The sequence below is a fragment of the Apis cerana genome, linkage group LG8, assembly GCF_029169275.1.
Source record: "Apis cerana isolate GH-2021 linkage group LG8, AcerK_1.0, whole genome shotgun sequence".
Taxonomy (NCBI): domain Eukaryota; kingdom Metazoa; phylum Arthropoda; class Insecta; order Hymenoptera; family Apidae; genus Apis; species Apis cerana.
In genome coordinates this window covers 9781742-9800965 of record NC_083859.1, presented here as the reverse complement: position 1 = coordinate 9800965, position 19224 = coordinate 9781742, and the positions used below count along the sequence as shown (strand labels likewise).

At 39.8% G+C, this 19224-nt stretch overlaps 1 protein-coding gene across 29 annotated transcripts in view; it reads right to left on the bottom strand.

Moving 5' to 3' along the window:
- The window catches only part of LOC108002604 (polypyrimidine tract-binding protein 2), a 429375-nt gene that overhangs the window by 174180 nt on the left and 235971 nt on the right, over nucleotides 1-19224 (bottom strand). Inside the window, exon 3 of one of the 29 annotated variants that reach the window (XM_062078854.1) lies at nucleotides 14290-14332. The exons of 27 other annotated variants lie outside the window; for them this stretch is intronic. The gene's annotated coding sequence lies outside the window, so the exon portion shown is untranslated. Of the gene's footprint in view, nucleotides 1-14289; nucleotides 14333-19224 lie in introns of those variants that run through there. One more of the 29 variants, XM_062078856.1, reaches the window with a different exon arrangement.

Below are 19224 nucleotides of genomic sequence, written 5' to 3'. Positions count from 1 at the left end.
GTGAAATTTTCCGTCCAGTTTCGTTCCGTTTTCTTATGTTTTAATGTACTCTTTTCTTCTTATTCTTCTTCTTCTTCTTTTTCTTTTTCTTTTCGTTCGAGTTGGAAAATCGAAAGTAATTTTTTTCGCGATTAAATTTCAATCGTCGTTCATTTCTTTGTGAGTTGTATCGTCAGACTGACATCTTGGTAATGAAGGGGAGGAGACAATAAGTAACGAGAAGACAAATAGTTGGAATTTGAAAAAATAAATCTTTTTGTCGGGATAATCCTTCGATCTTTACATCATCTTCAAACTATTTTAATTTCACCAATAAATTTTCTGCCTTATTAAGCTGTCATTCTTCTTCGAAAGAATGGAATTATAAGGTGGCTACTTTTATGCAAAATCGAATTAATCTCGGGGGAAGTTTTTCTGTTCGAAATTACAGCTTTCATCGTGTGCCGTCGTAATTAATTTAATTTCGCGAAACTGTATTTCAAAATTTAATACGTCTTTCATATTTCTAAGAAATTTATGAAGACTCGCCTCATCTTTGAAATAAGAATCAAATCTTTAAAAAGAGGAATAAAAAGTTTCTTTCGCTTTCCATTATACGCAATTTTTATTCTTTCTTTTCATCCGGAAAAAAATTTCAAAAAATTGAGATCCCTTCTAGCAATGATAATAATAACTTTTATTCAACCAACGCAGCCCCATTTCTCAAGTGTTTTATAACTCAATAAACAAGTCTCGATCGACATTTTTGTATATCAACTTTTAAAATCAACTCTCGAAACATGTCTCTCAACATCAGTCAAAAGAGTTACAATCTTTTCAAAAACATTAATGCAATATTAAACAGATATTAAACAACTTTTCAATTGTTTCTAACCTGATAAATAACTTCAACTAAATTCTTCGTATACCTAACGTCAATCAATCAATCAATCTAACCTAATAGACTCTCCATTCCACGAATATTTTACAATTATAACAATACAGTTTTTACGAACATATAGATGATTTCCTTTTAAAAAAAGAAGCTCTAAGAGAAATGAACGGTCGAATCCCAGTTGCTAACCTAATTTAAACTAATTAATTCTCCAAAGGCATTCTACGAATATATTACAATTATACGATATACAATATACTTTCCTCTAACACATAGACGATTCCTCTTCAAAGCCGATAATCTAATCTAAACTAACCTAACTTACCCTAATCAACTATTCAAAGACATTCCACGAATATTTTGCAATTATAGCAATATACATAGACGATTCTCTTTTAAAAAAGAAGCTATAAAAGAAATGGGCGGTCGAATCTCGTCCGAGTGGTTAACCTAATCCAACTTAACCTAACCTAATTAATTCCCCAAAGACATTCTGCGAATATATTACAATTATACGTAACGAAACTTTCTTCTAACATGTAGATGATTCTTCTTTTCAAAAAAGAAGCTATAAAAGAAATGAACAGTCGAATCTCGTTCCAGTTGCTAACCAATCTAACCTAATTAATTCTCCAAAAGCATTCTACGAATATATTACAATTATATCTAACAATGTACTTTCTTCGAACACAATTCCACCTTTTAAAAAAGAAGCAACGAAAGAAGTATCATCGAGTCGATAATCTAACCTAACTTAATCCAATAAACTCTCCAAAAGCATCCTACGAATATTATATAATTGTATACAACAATTACAACGATATACTTTCTTCGAACACGTAGACGATTCCTCTTTAAAGCCGATAATCTAATCTAAACTAACCTAACCTATCCTAATCAACTATTCAAAGACATTTCCACGAATATTTTGCAATTATAACAATATACATAGACGATTCTCTTTTAAAAAAGAAGTTTTTCTTTTATAAAAGAGAAAATACTGTTTTATAAAAGAAATGAGCGGTCGAATCTCGTCCGAGTTGGTAACCTAACCCAATCTAATTTAACCTAATTAATTCTCCAAAAGCATTCTAGAAATATATTACAATTATACGTAACAAAACTTTCTTCTAACACGTAGACGATTCCTCTTTTCAAAAAAGAAGTTATAAAAGAAATGAGTCAAATCTCGTTCCAGTTGCTAACCTAACTTAACCCAACCTAACCTAATTAGTTCTCCAAAGGCATTCTACGAATATATTACAATTATACGTAACAATATACTTTCTTTAAACACGTAGACGATTCCTTTTTAAAGAAGAAGCTATAAAAGAAGCGCGATCGAATCTCGCTAACCTAACCCAACCTAGCCTAACCTAATTAATTCTCCAAAGGCATTCCACGAATATATTACAATTATACGTAACAATATACTTTCTTTAAACACGTAGACGATTCCTCTTTTCAAAAAAGAAGCTATAAAATCAAATCTCGTCCGAGCCGATTGCCATCCGTGTCGTCGGGAAACATAATTTCCCGCCGATGATCGGGAATCAGCATCGCGGAAATAGTCGTCTGAGGGTGTAATTCCCCCTTACGAGGGGGAGGAAGAGGAGGGAGAAGGGTCAACCGATTCTAAGGGAAGGAAGGGGGAGACACGCGTGGTCGCGTGCGACCACGTAGGCCGAGGAGAGATAAGAGAAGCGATGTGAAAAGAGGCCGAATTCGAATTCGAAGGGGGGGACGGGGGCATCAAGCCTTCTCCGGTAATGAGAAAATCACAAAAGACTTGCGCCGGGTGAATGGGGAGCCCCATCGTCGATCCTTTTCGCCGGATGCTCCGGATCACCTTCGAGTAATCCGTTTTTCAATCTTATCCACCAGCGGGGGATTTGTCCCCTCCCCTCCCACCTCCCAGATATCGCGTTTCCATCGAGGATGTCGGGATTAGCGTGCATTGTGTCGCGCGTAATGACGCGTTCGAAAAAGGGGAGGGGATGGCGGTTTCGCGATTGACTTATTACGGGGAGGGGGTGCAGGATGGATGTAGTTTCTTTCTCCACGGGGGGGATGAAAGGGATGCCTTTGTAGCCACATCGACGTTAAAATTGTTGACGTTATCAGTAGTTCGCTATCCTCCGATTTGGATATTCAGTTCGAAATTTAAATTTCGTAAATTATTCTGATAATTTCTTCTTTTTCCTCTCCTCCTTCTTCTTCTCCAGTGTTCGTTGCAATTGTAAAGTTATAAAGGTCAATTGCGATTTATCGTGATTCCGTATCGATGAAGGGAGAATTTTTCGTCTCTTTAAAAATAACTTTGCAATCCTCTTTGAACCTTTGAAACGAAGTAGAATGCAGCGAGGGCGCGGGTCAAGATAAAGAAGAGGAGGAAGATCGAGGTCCAGGGTAATAATAATCGTAGGAAAAGGGAATATCGAATCTTTTTTCATATTAATGAAAAAATTGGGGGATGGGAGGGGAGAGGACACGAAGAGGTAATGAAGCGTGATATTCACGAGGTCGAAATTTCCTCCGGAAGGAATTCGAACATAATGAGTGGAAAATTGACTTCGCAGAGCTTCTTCGTCGCTGTTTGCGTCTCCGAAATTAAATAAACATGAATCCCCTCCCGCTTCGGTTTCGAGAAAATGAAACGAAATCACGGCGATTATTCCGGCTGGCTCCATTAAAAGTTTCTCATAATTCAATCTGTATCGAATCGAGAGAGGGAAATGCTCTATCCTCGAATGACACGAATTCGTCATCGGTCAAGCGTGTCATCGAGAGAAATTGTAAAAAGTGTGACAATAAAATAGCAAAAATTACGTTTTATTTTAGTTATGCGATTTATTTGTTATTGAGTAAATTGATCGAAACGAATATAATTAAAATTATTATTACTATTGTTATATCATATCCCTATTGAAATCAAATTTATATCGAGTAAAAATTTAATATTACAAGTTCAAATTATCTTTATAAGTTTTCACTCTTCGTTATCGATATTTCATTTCGACACACGACACTCACTTAGAATGTGTGTACATTCTGCTAATTAACGTCGATACGAATTACTTATCGGATCATCAGTTTTGTAATTAATTTTCCTATCTGACAATTTGTAATTTGAAATTTGAACGTTATCTCGAATGGTTATATTTACGAAAATTTTCAAAAAATGAAAATATCGTCTCGATAAATTCAACGACCGAACAATTACTCAAAATCAAAATCAAAATTCAAAAATTCGTTAATATCTACTTGTCCATGGGATCGTAAGTATCGAGGTATTAAAATCATCGCATAAGTATTCAAGAACACGTAGGGGCTATTAATGCGAAATAATGATGGAGAAGGGTAGGAAGAACGAAATTAAAGCAAAGGCTGACTGAGCTGTTTCCGGTTTTTCCATCCCGGATACCGGTAATTGAAAAGATCAGAATAAGCACGAATATATACCACACGATAAAATGTGCGGTGTGGTGATTTTTAAAATTTTATTTTCATAAAAAATTGCCGGCAGAAAATTCGTTTTCAATTATTTTAGATAAAAATCTTGGCTCTCCCTGGTTTATTAACCGGATTTTTTAATTAAGGAACGAGAGATTTACGATCTAATGCAGAAGTAATTTATAAAATTTCAGGGAGAATAATATTTCGAAAAAAAAAAAGGCCAACATGTCGGAATATCATTGAACAATATTGAAAGAAATAAATAAACAATTTTAAACGTACACAACCAAAATAAGCAATAAAGCGCAAAAAACACATGGACAAAATTATCGTTCGAAGATAAATTAATCTATGATTCGCTTTTATTGTACGTTGAAATACGCTTTTCGTTCGAATTTGCACGTTTGGTCAATTGTGCCGAACAATTATAAAATAAATTCGAAAATAAATATTTAAATTTCCCGCTCAATCTTCTCATCATCAATCCATCTATCTATCTAAAAAAAAGAAAAAAAAAAGGAAAAAACTAACCCGTTTAAAATTAATAAATTTAAAAAACCCATTATTTAACCCGACGACCGAAAGGAAAAATACGAAGAAAGGAGAAACAAAAGAGGAAAAAATAGCTCGCTAAATCCGAGCACACGAGCAAAAGTTATAACCAAAGAGTAATCGATGCAAGAGCACATTGCTCCCGAGGCAAAAAGCCGCAAAAAGCTTGGCATACAACGTGGAGCGGAACGTGGTTGGAGAACATTCCTCCTCGGCGAGACGGACGCGTGTCGCAGAGAAAGGGGTTGGAACGGTGAAAATAGCCGGCAAAACGAAAATGTGGAACGCGTAGGGAATGGGTTTCCGCGAGGGTATCGAGTGGAACGCGCGAAAGGGATGCAAAAACGCGGTGGAGAGGAACGACACGTTGCCTTCCCGCCCCTTTGTTTCGACCCCTGGCTTCGGGTGGTGTATTGTCGACACGCGATAAAGGAGGTGGAAACGGGGACGGTGGGTTAATTTCGTTGAAACGATCACGGTTGAAACCGTTTCATGGTGGATGGTCAGTGATGAAAGGTGAGGGAAGCGTGGTTTTCAATGAAGCCATTTTCAAGGATCAGGGACGAAATTCGAAATGTTAATTGAAGTAACATTTGCGGGGGATTAATATCGTAGGTATTGAGATAAATTCAGCATTTTCTCAGGAGAGTCGATTTCTCGATTCTTCTTTTTTTAAACTAATCATTGTAAAGTATTGCAATATCCTTAACTGCGTTAATTACGTGGGATAATACAAAAGAAAACGAAATATTCGATCGCGTACTCCCAATTGGCCGGAACTTTTGCCAATGTATCGGCCACTTTTTCTCAAATATTTCTCTTTCTCCAGCGAGAAATGTTTACTCTATGGTTGCTAATGAAGCAGCACGAAGCGAGGTGGAAACTCGCCAGACGGAAATTTACAGGAAACGAACGTACGAATATCGTTCGAACACATCACCTCAAGATTCATCGAACACTTTTCCTTTCGCAAAAATGCACTCGACGAATGAAACGACAATGAAACGTCGTTGAAAACGCGCTTTGTTCCAAGTCGATATCTTAATCGAGCTCTAGGATATTGCTCGAACGCCATCATCTTCCCTTAGAGGTGAATAGCAAAGTTTTGAGTGAATGGTAAAAAAAAAAATCGCTGACTCAGCGAGTATCGTCGAGACTCGCTCGAGTCTGTGCAAACGAGACGACGATAGAGAAAAAATTAGGATTCGCTTCCGACATCTTCGAAACTAGAAATCCGATCGGAATGAAACGAGAAGCATTTCAAAGGAGACGCTTTCGTGTAAAATAGAACGATTCGTAATGATTTGTCGCAAAGTTATGGAATTTATTCGTTTTCTTTTCTTTTTTTTTTTAATCGAGTTCAATCGAGATTCAACACTATCGTTGAGATAGTCGAGGAACTCTTTTACAAGTTCGTTTCCAATGATTCCGTTTTAACTTGAGAATTGTTGTTCCATTATTGAAAGTGGGAGAATTGTTAATTTATGCGCATAGCTGCTTTTGAATTGATAAATTCGAGAGGGAGCATGGTTGATTAGAGAAGGTTGAAACAGAAGGATTATAACAGTATTAAATGCTTGATGAAACGCGTTCAAGTTGGTAGAATTTATTGGAAAGTTATTCATAAGTATATTATATATGTATGTATATCTTTTTAGCGAGATGTACACAATAATAATCCTCTCTTGATTTTTTTTAAAAAAGAGAGAAAAATCTTCGGTACCACATTATCGTTAATCCACATTTTCAGACAAGACAAACTAAAAGATTTGTTAATTAGGAAAAGCTCCTATATATATATACACACATAAGATAACGAATATCTTCGTTACGCAATTTAACAAGGCGAAGAACAATTCGAAGGTGCCAATTAAACAAACCAGGGAACTGTAACACGAATAATACGAGAAGTTTAATGAAATAATTCAACAAACTCTAACGTGACAATTCGACAATAACAGAAAACTTGTTGCCAAGTCGGCAGAAATCGCATCCCCCAGAATATTCCTCGCAAACTCAAAATCTTTAATACGCAGACGGGGCTTAAACTCGCGGAACGGTGTGCTCCGTTCGAGATAGATCGAAGCTCGAATCGAAATAAATAATGAGAAAATAATTAGAAAAAGGAAACGGAGGAAGGAAAAGGGCGCAATTTCTTATGCAACGCGTGGGGGAAACTCGACGCGTCCCACTGCTCGAGTCCCGGATTTTACCGCCGGTTTACGAGAAAACGAGCGGATTCGAAACGAATCGCTTCCGTTTCGCGAGTTTTACGGTGTAACTCCGTCCGACGACCATTTCCGCGAGTATATCGCGTCGTAAAAGGAACGAGTTGCCCGATACACGGCCCGATATTGGAGCACGGGAAGAAAGGGAAAAGGATTAGCGAGGAGAGGAGGGGGAGACGTGGAAATTGAAGGGAAAACAAGAGGAAGGAAGTTCGAGAAACGCGGAGAAGTTTGAGGAATGGAAAATCTCTCTTGGAAACACTTTTTCCCTTCTCCCTCGAAATAAAGAGAGAGAGAAAAAAATAAATAAACTCGTCTCCGAAACTTCGTATCCGACGAAAAGTTAGCTCTTAAGAAAATTTTCTCCATTTCCTCCGCAAATGCCTTCCTCGATATAAATAAAAAAAAAAACAGCTTTCGAATTCGATATTTCTTTCCCGCCTTTTAATATTCCCAATTCCTCCAGGTCTGAATAATTTTTCACGATGATCCTAATTTCTAACCTTATCTACTTTCAACGACCAACATCGAGCACGACTCGATCGATGCAACAATAATCTCGCAACATCCTAGAGAAATCCACTTTTCGTCTCCGCCTCCTCCGTCGAATTCCACTCGAGGAGGGGCAGGGTTTGGAGCGCGCAAAATGGCGTGGGTGTGCGGCCGGCAGAGGCGCAGGGAGGGGGAGGGGTGTTACACACGGGCGAAATTACACGTTCCACGATAACGTCATTAATCATTCTGTTTCGAATGTTCACCGTGTAAATAGAGGATCGTTTTGAAGCGCGGCCGCGTTTCCGCGCGGATTATCTCCCCGACGCGAAACCGGCCGGCCGCAGTTTGTAAGCGTGCATGAAATATTGAACTATTAGCCGGGGGCGATATATCATTTTAATATCGCCCGAATCAATAGCGTTGTCCGCCGGGTTAATTACGCGCCCTTCCCGGCTAGATCATTTCGCGACAAACGCTTCCGGTCCCCCTAATCTCTCCTTCTTCCTCCTCCTCTTCTTCTTCCTTTTGCTTCCTCGACCCCGTTTTGAGGGAAGGGGAGATGGAATTAAAATTCGTAAACGTAAATATAAATTGTTGACGATTCGATGGAGGAAAGGATCGGATTGGAAAAATGGAAATTTGGGGGGATTCGATTCGCCGAGGGATGATAAACACGAGGGGAGGAAGAGGTTAATGAAATAACAAAGGAATGGGAAAGGGGGTTTGTGAAAGAGGAAGGAAAGATGAATTCATCGATATCCTGGCACTTGCGGCGCGCTTCCGGTTTCCGTGACTCCCCTCGACAGCCCGTTGGTCGTTCAATCACAACGGGCATGCGATCGCTCGCGTTGAAAGTAATCTCGAGTCGAGCCCGTTCGAGATCGGAAACCTCGTCGACCGTAAAAATGGATTAGAATAACGCCAACCTTCGAGATAAATGTCACCGATAACCCGCTGATAACCAATGATAGTTAACCTCGACGTTGATAAGCCGAAGATAAAGTAAAGGAACGAAGGAAAAGTCTTCGCGAATAGCTCTCCGAATTTCACCAATTTAATTCTTCCCCCGAAATCTAACGATCTATTTTATAATTATTTTGTAAATGTATATCATCTTCAAGATAAAAAAAATATAAATAAATTTAGTTTAGCAGTTTCTTCCTTTTTTTTTCAACTTGTGAATCGAGCAAATTGCGATCTCTTTTATCATTTGACAGTAAATCATTTGACGTACGATGCTCGAGAATCGGAAAAGCTAGCCGAAAGCCGTTCCTTTATCTCCAAGTTGCAAATTCCAAGAAAAGTGGTTGTAACAGTTTCGAAAATTAAAATTAATTAATTTCGCCCGAAGTCGGGGACGCGAAAACAGGCAGGGAGAGAAATCTTGAGAGGAGAGGTATCCGACATTAGCCGATTCTAATCGAAACTGGGAAAAGCTCGTTATCGGAATTGTCTCGAGCTAAGCAGAACCGGGCTAATAGCGGAGCACAATGGGCACGGCTCGTGGTCGTGTGAAACACGGCACGTTGCACGGGATCAGGCGCAACGGAGTCGGATGTTCGCGTTTTAATGGTGAAACACTCTCTTTTCCTCTCACTGAAACTATTTTCTATTTCTTTTTCTATCGTGAAATGGAAGATATCTTTCTTCTATTTTATTATCGTATATCAAAAAGGTGGGATCGATCGACGAATTTAGGATCAACAATTCCAATCTGAATCGTCAGAGAGAAAGTTTGTACTTTGTCGAGAACTTTAATCTGCGTAGCCTTACTGTCTCGTAACTGTACTTTCAATATGGAATTAGTCAAATTAAATAAAGTTGAATTAAACTTGCAACTAATAATAATTCAAATAATTCATTTTCTAACCTATACATGGATCAACCTTCCATTAAAATGGAGAAACCTGGTCGAAAAATAGAATCGATTCGCATCTGAGGAGAGACTCTCTCTCTCTCCTTATTCCAGAATAACCTATCTAACCGTTTCATCCCCTGAAATCCACGCCGGTAACTCAGTTGTCTCAGCAGTCGCGACACTCGTTATTCTTTATCTCGATCTGCCTGCCTCATTTCGTCGCTGCGTTATCGTCGGCAAAGCCGACTCCAATTACAACCACCAGGTCGCCTCCCGCACGCTCGGTCGGCCAATTGAAAAATAATAGAAGCCCCTCGATCCCCATGCTACGTTTCCACTCCCTGCTGGGGTTACGTTGAACGAAACGCGTCGCACTCGCCGCTTAGAAACCGGTATCGTCAGTGAACACTTTTGATTCGATGCTCGAATCGCGTTCCGTTCGCTGATTAAATAAATAATCCGCGATCTTTAAACAATGGTCTTTAAAACCGTGCATCGTAGACCGTGCTTTCTGTGGAAAACCCAAAAATCGAACACATCGAATCTGGTTGGATTGAATTTGAAATAGAATAGTAAATTGGGACTATTTGTAATTGGCCGAGTAAAAAGTGTTCAACAAAATTCGTCAACTAATCTAAACTTTCGTCTCTTTTATCACAATATTTTCGAAAAAGAAACGAAGAAGAAAACGTTACACAAAACGCGATATTTAATTATCGATCGATCGACTAGGGAGCTTCCCCCTCGATCCACAGAGAATCGAGCGTGCAATTATTAATCGGGGGGTGAAATTCGATAAATTCGGGGATGAAACGGCGATGTTGGAGCGAAAGCGATTATCGCGCCCTGCCCGTGAAAAATGATACGGGGAAGAAAAGACAGATGTTCAGATCATCATGGGAACGGCAGTTTCGTGGATGGATTCTTCTCCTTCCTCCCTCCCCCAACCAATCCACGCTCGAAATTTGATACTTTCTCTCTCTCGTCCTCGTGATTCTGCACGCAAACCATTCACGATTCCTTCCCCGGAAAAATTAACGCGTGACCACGGAGGCAAAGGCGAGCTTCGTTCCTCCTTTTTTGGAAACGGATCCGAGTTTTTTCTTCTTCTCGATTGAGATTAAATCTCGCGCGGATGATTCTTCGATTCTCGATCGGAAGTAGAAACATTTCCCCTGGCCAATTTCCAGGGAAAGAGCTTATAAAAGAATTAATTATCGTCTCCCTTGCGCGACATCTAAATCCCCGCAAGAAGAAGGAGAAGAAGAAGAAAAAGAGGAGGTGGAAGAAAAGGGGGAGAAAAATGGGAGTAGAAGGGAGGGGGATTGGAGGGAAAGGTGGCGGGGTATCCAATAAACGAGAACAAACAGAGGTCTAGGGGGCGATCACAGGGTGACACGCATCGGATTTCGGGATTTGCAGGATCCCAGGAGCCTTGGCCCGGGGAATGGAAGATGGGGAAGGAGAAGAAAAAAAAAAAAAAGGAAAAAATGAGACAGGAAGCGTTGATCCACGTAAAGCGGACACCGGTGGACGGTCGTCGCCGGCCTGTCCGCTAGATATATTTTCTATTTTGTCCACGTAGACGAGACTCGCATCCCTGAAACGCTCCGTGAAGATTTCTTTCCTTTCAGACAACGGATCAGGCGGATAGAAAATTGATTTGGCAAAATTCTTCTTCACTTTTAAACAAACTTGTAATAAAATGGAGATATAGTTTTGTTAGCTCCACCAACAAATTGATTTTTTCGCGTGAAAAAGAGAACAATTAAAAGCAAAGTTCAGTGAGGCACACAAGCCGATAATACCGTGGAATAATAAAACCCCTGATTCAGCGACACCCTCTATCCGAGGAAGATTTCTGAGAATGAGATTTCTACAGAGTCTGATATTCCTAGGAAACAGTGAACGGTGTTTGGAATGCTTCTCAAGGATGATATCGATTGCCTTATTATACCGTTGAGACTGTTCGCACGGCTGGAAAATGTCTCGTTGAGACTCCAGTCGAATCGTTTCCAACACAAATGTACGTTCCTCCAAATTCTTCTCTCAAAAAGAAGATTCTCGTCATCGTTTACACGCCTCGTAATCTATAATTTGGAATATGAGTTCTCTTCTCCCACGCGACAAAGTTAATAAAAATTAGGCAACATTGAGAAACAATGTGACAAAAAGTACTGTAAAAAGTGGCGTCAAGTAAAGGGAAAAATTCCGATCGACGAAAACACGTAAAACCGTGATGGGAGGAAAAAGGCCATCTGGCGGCGATAAATGGTAATTAACGTTTGCAACGCGGCAGTTTACAACTCGCCAGCCATAAATGTCCAATCAAGGGGCCGAAGTTCGCCCGACGACGGCTCGCTCCTTAAGCTGTCGAGTTAGTTTCCGCCACGCTAGTTTCCACCATTCCTTCTTTCCACCTCTTCCGTGCCCGCCCAGATTAACCACCATCCCTCTCTCTCTCTCGTATTTCTAAGTAAATTTCGTTGTATAATTAACGTTTAATATCCAGCCAGACCTGTGTGCGCGCCGCTTTTCGCGGTTTGCGTCACGGTGAAGCCGGATCGCCTCGAATTAACTGCACCGACGACGCGACGTAATCTGAAACGCGACGGGGGGATGGGAACCTCATCCTGTTTGATCGGGGATCAAGGGACCCTTTTTAATCCTTCTCTCTCTCTCCCTCTCCTTATTTTCGTTTCTCTGCAACTCCCCCTCCCTATTTCTTGCGGTCAAATTTATTATTAATTCGGGATTAATGGTGTCGAATTACCAACTCGATCCCCACAGGTCTCGCCTGTACTTTATCTCGCACACGCGATGCAAAATCTCGGGACGAGTTTGACGAACGCTGCTGCTTCTTCGAGCAAATTCGAAAAGCCAACTCTTCTCCTAGAGATAGAAACGAAATCCGGATTGATCGAGGTCGAAGCCCCGAAGGAAGGCGCATGGGTGAACGAGATTCGCGCAAACCCTGTCAAACCAATTAAGCCGGGCGCACTGCACGGGCTGGCTTCAGGGGCTTTGTTGCGAGCCGGCCAGTATACGGCCGGGTTGATACAACGACGTAACGTATCAGTTTTATAGTCGAGGAGGCCGTTTCCTGCGCCGAGTTCCTTACGGCCGAGGCGCGTTCGATTGTTCGAACGTGTCGTAACCGGATGACGCCGGGATGGCCGGTTTTAATAGCTTCTGCAACGACGTTTCGGGCCGAGGGAAATATCCTCCCAGTTTGACAGTTTTCGTGCGTGGAGGACAGGATATAAAATGGCCGAGTGTACAGGGACGCGGTTACGGAACACGTTTCTTCCAAGTTTCTCGTCCATCGAGAGAGACGAAAGACGTCGAATAGTCGAGCAAACAAGCTCGATGGGGACCACGGTTTACCGAAACGTGATTCCTCGACGCGGAGGAGCACATGGGTCATCCTCCCCCTGAAGCCGGCGGATTCGGTGTAAAACCATCGATTCGAAGATCGATGGAGTACGAGTGAGAGAAGTACGGGCACAAAGGCGTGGCAAGGGATCGTGTGCGGTGAATAGCGGTGAAAGCGGCGTTGTATCGGGCCGGCATAATACACTTTCGTCGTCATAGCATCGGTCGGGGCCAGAGGCTGGAGATTACGCGCGCGTATATATAAAATCCTCCCTCCGGCAGCCCTTCCCCCTCAAAGGCCCCCTGGCCTCTTTGTGCCCTTCGCCGTGCCCCCCTCTTCTCCTCGTGCGATACGAGTGTGAGCCGTGTGTGATGTGGTATTTCCAGGAGAACGTTAATTAATAATTTAATCGAAGAGGCTGCTCCGGTCCTGCAGCCTCCGGATCTGCTGCCTCTCTAATTAAAACCGACCCTCGCATGACGAACACGCTATTACACGCGCTCGTGTGTGTGTGTGCGCGCGCGAAGGGGTGGCCAGACGCGCACACTTTTGGGGAAAATAAGGGAGAGGGCGAAAGGGGGTCTGGTTGGAGAGTCCTGGCGGACACTGGCCACGCGTTCATTGATCCGTCCGTTGAAATCTGACGTTTCCATCGGCGGGATGGAGGGGTGGATCGTTGGTTTCGGGGAAGCAGGTGGTTTCGAAATTGTAAAGAGCCTCCTCGCCGGCGACGACGGCTCGATTAACCCCTATTCGGATTTTTATATATATATATATATATTATATATATATATATGGATTTCTATATAAACATTCTGAATTATAATTTTCTAGAGATTAATTTTCGAAGTATTATTCCTTGGTGTTCTGAATTAACAAACGACAGAGCTCTGATTAATCGAGTTTCAAGAAAAAAAAAAAGAATATATCATCGTGTTCGGATATAATTCTACCCAAAAGATAGAAAATATATGTATATAGGCGATCCCCGTCATTTGGAGGAATAACAAGCCCGCGGCGGGGTTAAACAGGGAAAATCCAAAATTACGGGGGGAGGGGGGGAGGAAGACAAGCAAGACACCGAGACTTGCGCGGAAACACGTTAAACCGGGGGATGTTACCGTGATATTACATCCACTATTAACTCGCGTAATGAGAGCTCATAAGAAACGTACACCGTCGTAAACAGAATATTTTATTACGCGAGAGTAATGACGAAAACCCCACGGGTATCTGGCCCCGTGCGGATAAAGGTATGAAATATCCTGGCTTATTACTGTCCCCCGACATTTCAAATTTCCGGATTTTTTGTCTTTCCAACGGAATTTTTTAGATTCGCCCATTCTTCGTCGCCAAGAATTACGCGATATCGCGCGAAACGTGGATGGAAAAGAAGGAAAGAAAATAACAGTAACAGTAACAATTAACGATAAAAATTAGACGGACTCACCGAGATGGATCGGAAAGCTGGAGCAAATTTTTTGGATGCTTACCTGCAACAGAAAAATGGGAACGAGTCGTGAGTTATGGTTACGAATTGTTAATTATTTTTTCTTTCAATAAGTTGGAAAGTTGAAGATGATAGAAATTTGAAAATTTCTAATCCGTCTCTGATATTTTTTCAAACGATTCGGGAAAAGGTTGCACGTTATAATTATAGTTCGTTATAAATACACCAGCCCACGATGGAATATTATATTTACGAGCTCTTTATTCGTTTAACGTGATGTCGTGTAACTCCTTCGGGCAAGAAAATGAAATTATTATCACAGGTTCTGTTAAATATGATTTCGAGTCCGAATTTTCCCCTCCTGTTTGCCACGTGAACGGGAAAATGAAATGAACGTTTCAATTCGTATGAAAAATTAAAACGAGGGACAACACGAAACGAGAGGAACGCGGATTCGGTTTATCAACATTTTAACTAAAACAAACGAGCCCTAACGCAAATGCGAAACAATGAGTTGGCCGGAATTTCGAACAAATCAAAGCTTGTTGAGCTCTCGGCGAAATTAAAAATTCACGTCCAAAGTTGAAACCTATCTCTGACCTCTGATATTATGGGAAAGGAAAAAAAGAAGAAGTGAAATAATATCATCACGAATCTGATGAAATTTTCTTAAGAAAACTTTTATATAAAAAAAAGAAAAAAAAAAAAGAAAGGAAAGGAAAAGAAAAATAAAAAGCAGTTCGAGGGATTAAGGTACGTTTAACGTACGAATTAAACGTTTAATTTCGTACAATTTTAAATAATTAATTTTGTACGAATAACTTTGTTGGAAGAAATTTCAAACGCGTTTCGAGGAATGTGTTTCCAGGGTATACGTGATGGTTTACAGGATTATTGAAACGATACGGAGAGCACAGAGGATCAGTAATGATGATCTAAATGGACCTTGTCGCGCCTCAAAGTTCTCGAGAGAGATAACAGAGTCCCGAAACAATGGAATTTCTGTGAGCTAGTTTATACTATTTTGCCTCGATATTCGCAAGATTTCAACAATGCAACGGGGCTCGTTATATGTTACACGTACGGAGGATTCGCTCCCTTTGAACGAAAATTCTGAATTCCGTATTTTTGGAATGGTTTCATTTTGAGAAAAACCGTGGAAATATCGATTAAAAATTTCAACGAAATAATATCAACGCTTAATCCCGCACACTAATGCGATAATTACACAGTATGATACACGTACGAAGGATTCGCCCCCTTTGAACGAAAATTCTGAATTCCGTTATTTTTGGAATGGTTTCATTTCGAGAAAAATCGTGGAAATATCGATTAAAAATTTCAACGAAATAATATCAACGCTTAATCCCGCACAATAATGCGATAATACCAATTATACGTATCGTACATATCACATTACATCACTAAATTACGATATTAATACAATAATTAATAGCGCCTACCAAACCATTTCAAATTTAATGCTCCGCTAATAAAACTCGCGAAACTTTGATCTATAAAAAATAAAAAAAATTCACAACAAGCGAAGCCATTGCAGCGAAAGAGAATGTAAAACGATTAGGTTGAAAAAGCACGAAATACTAGGCGAATTATTCTTTAAACCGTAAAGACTTCTGAATTACAAGATTTTCTAAAAAAAAAAAAGATCAGAGCTCCCCTAATCCTCCGCCTCAAACGCGATACGAACAAAGTGTGTATAAATCCTTGCCGGCTAATCATCTTGCCGGCTAATTAGCACGGAAGGAAACGGCAAAGCGATCGTTTTGCAAAGCAGGATCGACGCAGGATCCGGCGGTTAACGAGAAAAATTCAGATGGAGGGTGAGAGAAAGAAGAGGCAACGTGGGCGGCGTTACGTGGGGATGAAATTAGCGAGGACTAAGCAACGCTTAGGCCGTATATACGTCCCTCTGGGGGATGAAAACTCCAGAGAGACGATATTAATACCGGCTCTCTGCATGACGCATGCTCTAATTTCCCGAAACTCCATTAGAGGGATCACGAGCGGTTCCCGGAGACGAGACAGATTCTGAGAAACTGCCCTTCGACCAAGCTCTGGTTATAACCTCGTCGGAATATCATCTTTTATCACTCGTGTTCTTCGATTCCTTTCACCAATCGTATCTTTTCTCACTTCTTGATGCAAGTTATTAAAAATAAATTCTTCGCCCTTCCATTCGAGTTTCAGACTTTTCTCACCAAAATACACGCTCCTTTATTCCGATTGCAGAAATACTCTTGCCGATAATCTTCCATTTTAATAGAAGATTCGAAGGAAAACGGGCGTCGATTTCGAAAAAAAGAAGAGAAGGGAAAAAGGACGCACGAATCGAATCGAAGGCATCGTGGAATCCCTGGCGCGTAGGGATGCATAAAAAAAGGGGGGTCCCTCCCTCCATCCCTCGAGACGCCTAATCGCGTTTCCTTGGCCAATCGGCCAACAGGGAACCGGGGGAAAAATGCAATCGCGCGGTACGATTAATGTTTAAAAAGGCGCAACCTCCATTCCCGGAATTGCTGGCCCGGCTTCCCGTGAAACACCCGCGAAACGAGCGGAATTTTTCTCCACGCCAGGCCTCTCACGACCCGTGCGAGATTAGCCCGACCCTAACTGCCCACCGCCGCTCCATCACCCTTTATTAATCCCTCCGACGGCGCATGCCATGCCTTCCAGCAACGCGTTTCTCAAACCTACGAATCGTGCATTCTCGCCCAATAATTCTACATTTCTTCTTTATTCTTATTATTATCGTTATTATATTACATCTCTCTCTCTCTTGTCTCGTTTTCTTTTCAATGCATCTTTCTTTATTCCTCTTGAAATTTAAAACGTGAAATTTGGGTAATTTCTTATTACTTTTTTTGCAGGTAAAATTCGTTCGCATTAGGGGGTGCACAAGGAATAATTTAGGCCGAGTTTGTTAGCAGTTTTTCAAGTATATAAGTAAAATCTCCACGATCAGTGTTGTATAGAGTCTTGATATTGAGAAGAATCGACGGGAATAATTATCGAATCCGCTTGCAATTTGATTAAACAATAATGAGAATATCGATACGGATTGAAAAGCAATTTCAAGCGAAACGGGATATTCAATTCGAATTCCATAGCAAAAGATATAAAAAAATTCGTTTCAGCTCCTTCACCCTAAGGAGCGATCATCCCTGGACGCTTGGATTGGCCGAGTTACCTCGGAGGGAATAATCTCGAACGCGATTCCAACTGTTTGTCCACTCTCTCTCTCTCTCTCTCTTCTCTTTCCTTTTAGTTTACTCGGAAGAGATGGAAGGAAAACCCTTTTCCCTGCCGTTCGCTTCTTCTCCGGGACGACAGATGCTCGATCCCTTATCCACTCGAATCGAGGATATCCACGGAAGCGTGTCCTAGGAAGGGAATATCCGGCTGGCGCGGTGGAAAAGGTGGCGAGGTTTCTCAAATTTACGCGCCACGGATTTCGTTGCTCGTTTGCGAGTCGAAGATTCCTGAAGCGTGGCGGATCGAAACGTTTCGATTGGGATGGAGCTCACTGTATCCGTGTCACATTGTTAAGAATCCATGGATAGTGCTTCTAAGAAATTGTCGGCAAGGGGACGAGACGCTTCGTTTCGCTTTTTGTATCATGTGTTGTTCGTTCGAAATTTATTGTACTCATTCTCTTCTAATTTGACTCGAAGCAAATATTAATTTAACATCTATTAAAGAATAAGAATCCATCCAAAGCAAACTACTATTCTAAAATAATTTATTTTCTTGATATTATCTTTATTATTATCCAAGATCGAATTTTACGTTCTCCTTCGAAATTTTTAAGAATCGTAACATTGTTATACCAAAATCGAACTTTATTCGTTCGAAATTTATTATACTCATTTTCTTCTAATCTGACTCGAAGCAAATATTAATTTACATCTATTAAACAATAAGAATCCATCCAAAGCAGACTATTATTCTAAAATAATTTACTTTCTTATTCTTATTCTTATATTATCTTAATTATTATCCAAGATTATTATTTTTCAAAATTTTTAAGAACTGTAACACTGTTTTTCCAAAATTGAACTTCTTTTTCATTTATATTATTCGTTCGAAATTTATTATACTCATTTTCTTCTAATTTGACTCGAAGCAAATATTAATTTAACATCTATTAAAGAATAAGAATCCATCCAAAGCAAACTACTATTCTAAAATAATTTATTTTCTTGATATTATCTTAATTATTATCCAAGATTATTATTTTTCAAAATTTTTAAGAACTGTAACACTGTTATTCGTTATTTTTACAAAATTGAACTTCTTTTTCATTTATATTATTCGTTCGAAATTTATTACATTCATTTTCTTCTAATCTGACTCGAAGCAAATATTAATTTACATCTATTAAACAATAAGAATCCATCCAAAGCAGACTATTATTCTAAAATAATTTACTTTCTTATTCTTATTCTTATATTATCTTAATTATTATCCAAGATTATTATTTTTCAAAATTTTTAAGAACTGTAACACTGTTATTCGTTATTTTTACAAAATTGAACTTCTTTTTCATTTATATTATTCGTTCGAAATTTATTACATTCATTTTCTTCTAATCTGACTCGAAACAAATATTAATTTACATCTATTAAACAATAAGAATCCATCCAAAGCAAACTACTATTCTAAAATAATTTACTTTCTTAATATTACGTTAATTATTATCCAAGATCGAATTTTACGTTCATCTTCTTCGAAATTTTTAAGAATCGTAATATTGTTATACCAAAATCGTACTTTATTCGTTCGAAATTTATTATACTCATTCTCTTCTAATCTGACTCGAAGCAAATATTAATTTCATTTATTAAACAAAACCGTAAGAATCCATATGGATACGTAAGATTCATTTAGTAAAGCAGCCTACTATTCTATTAAATT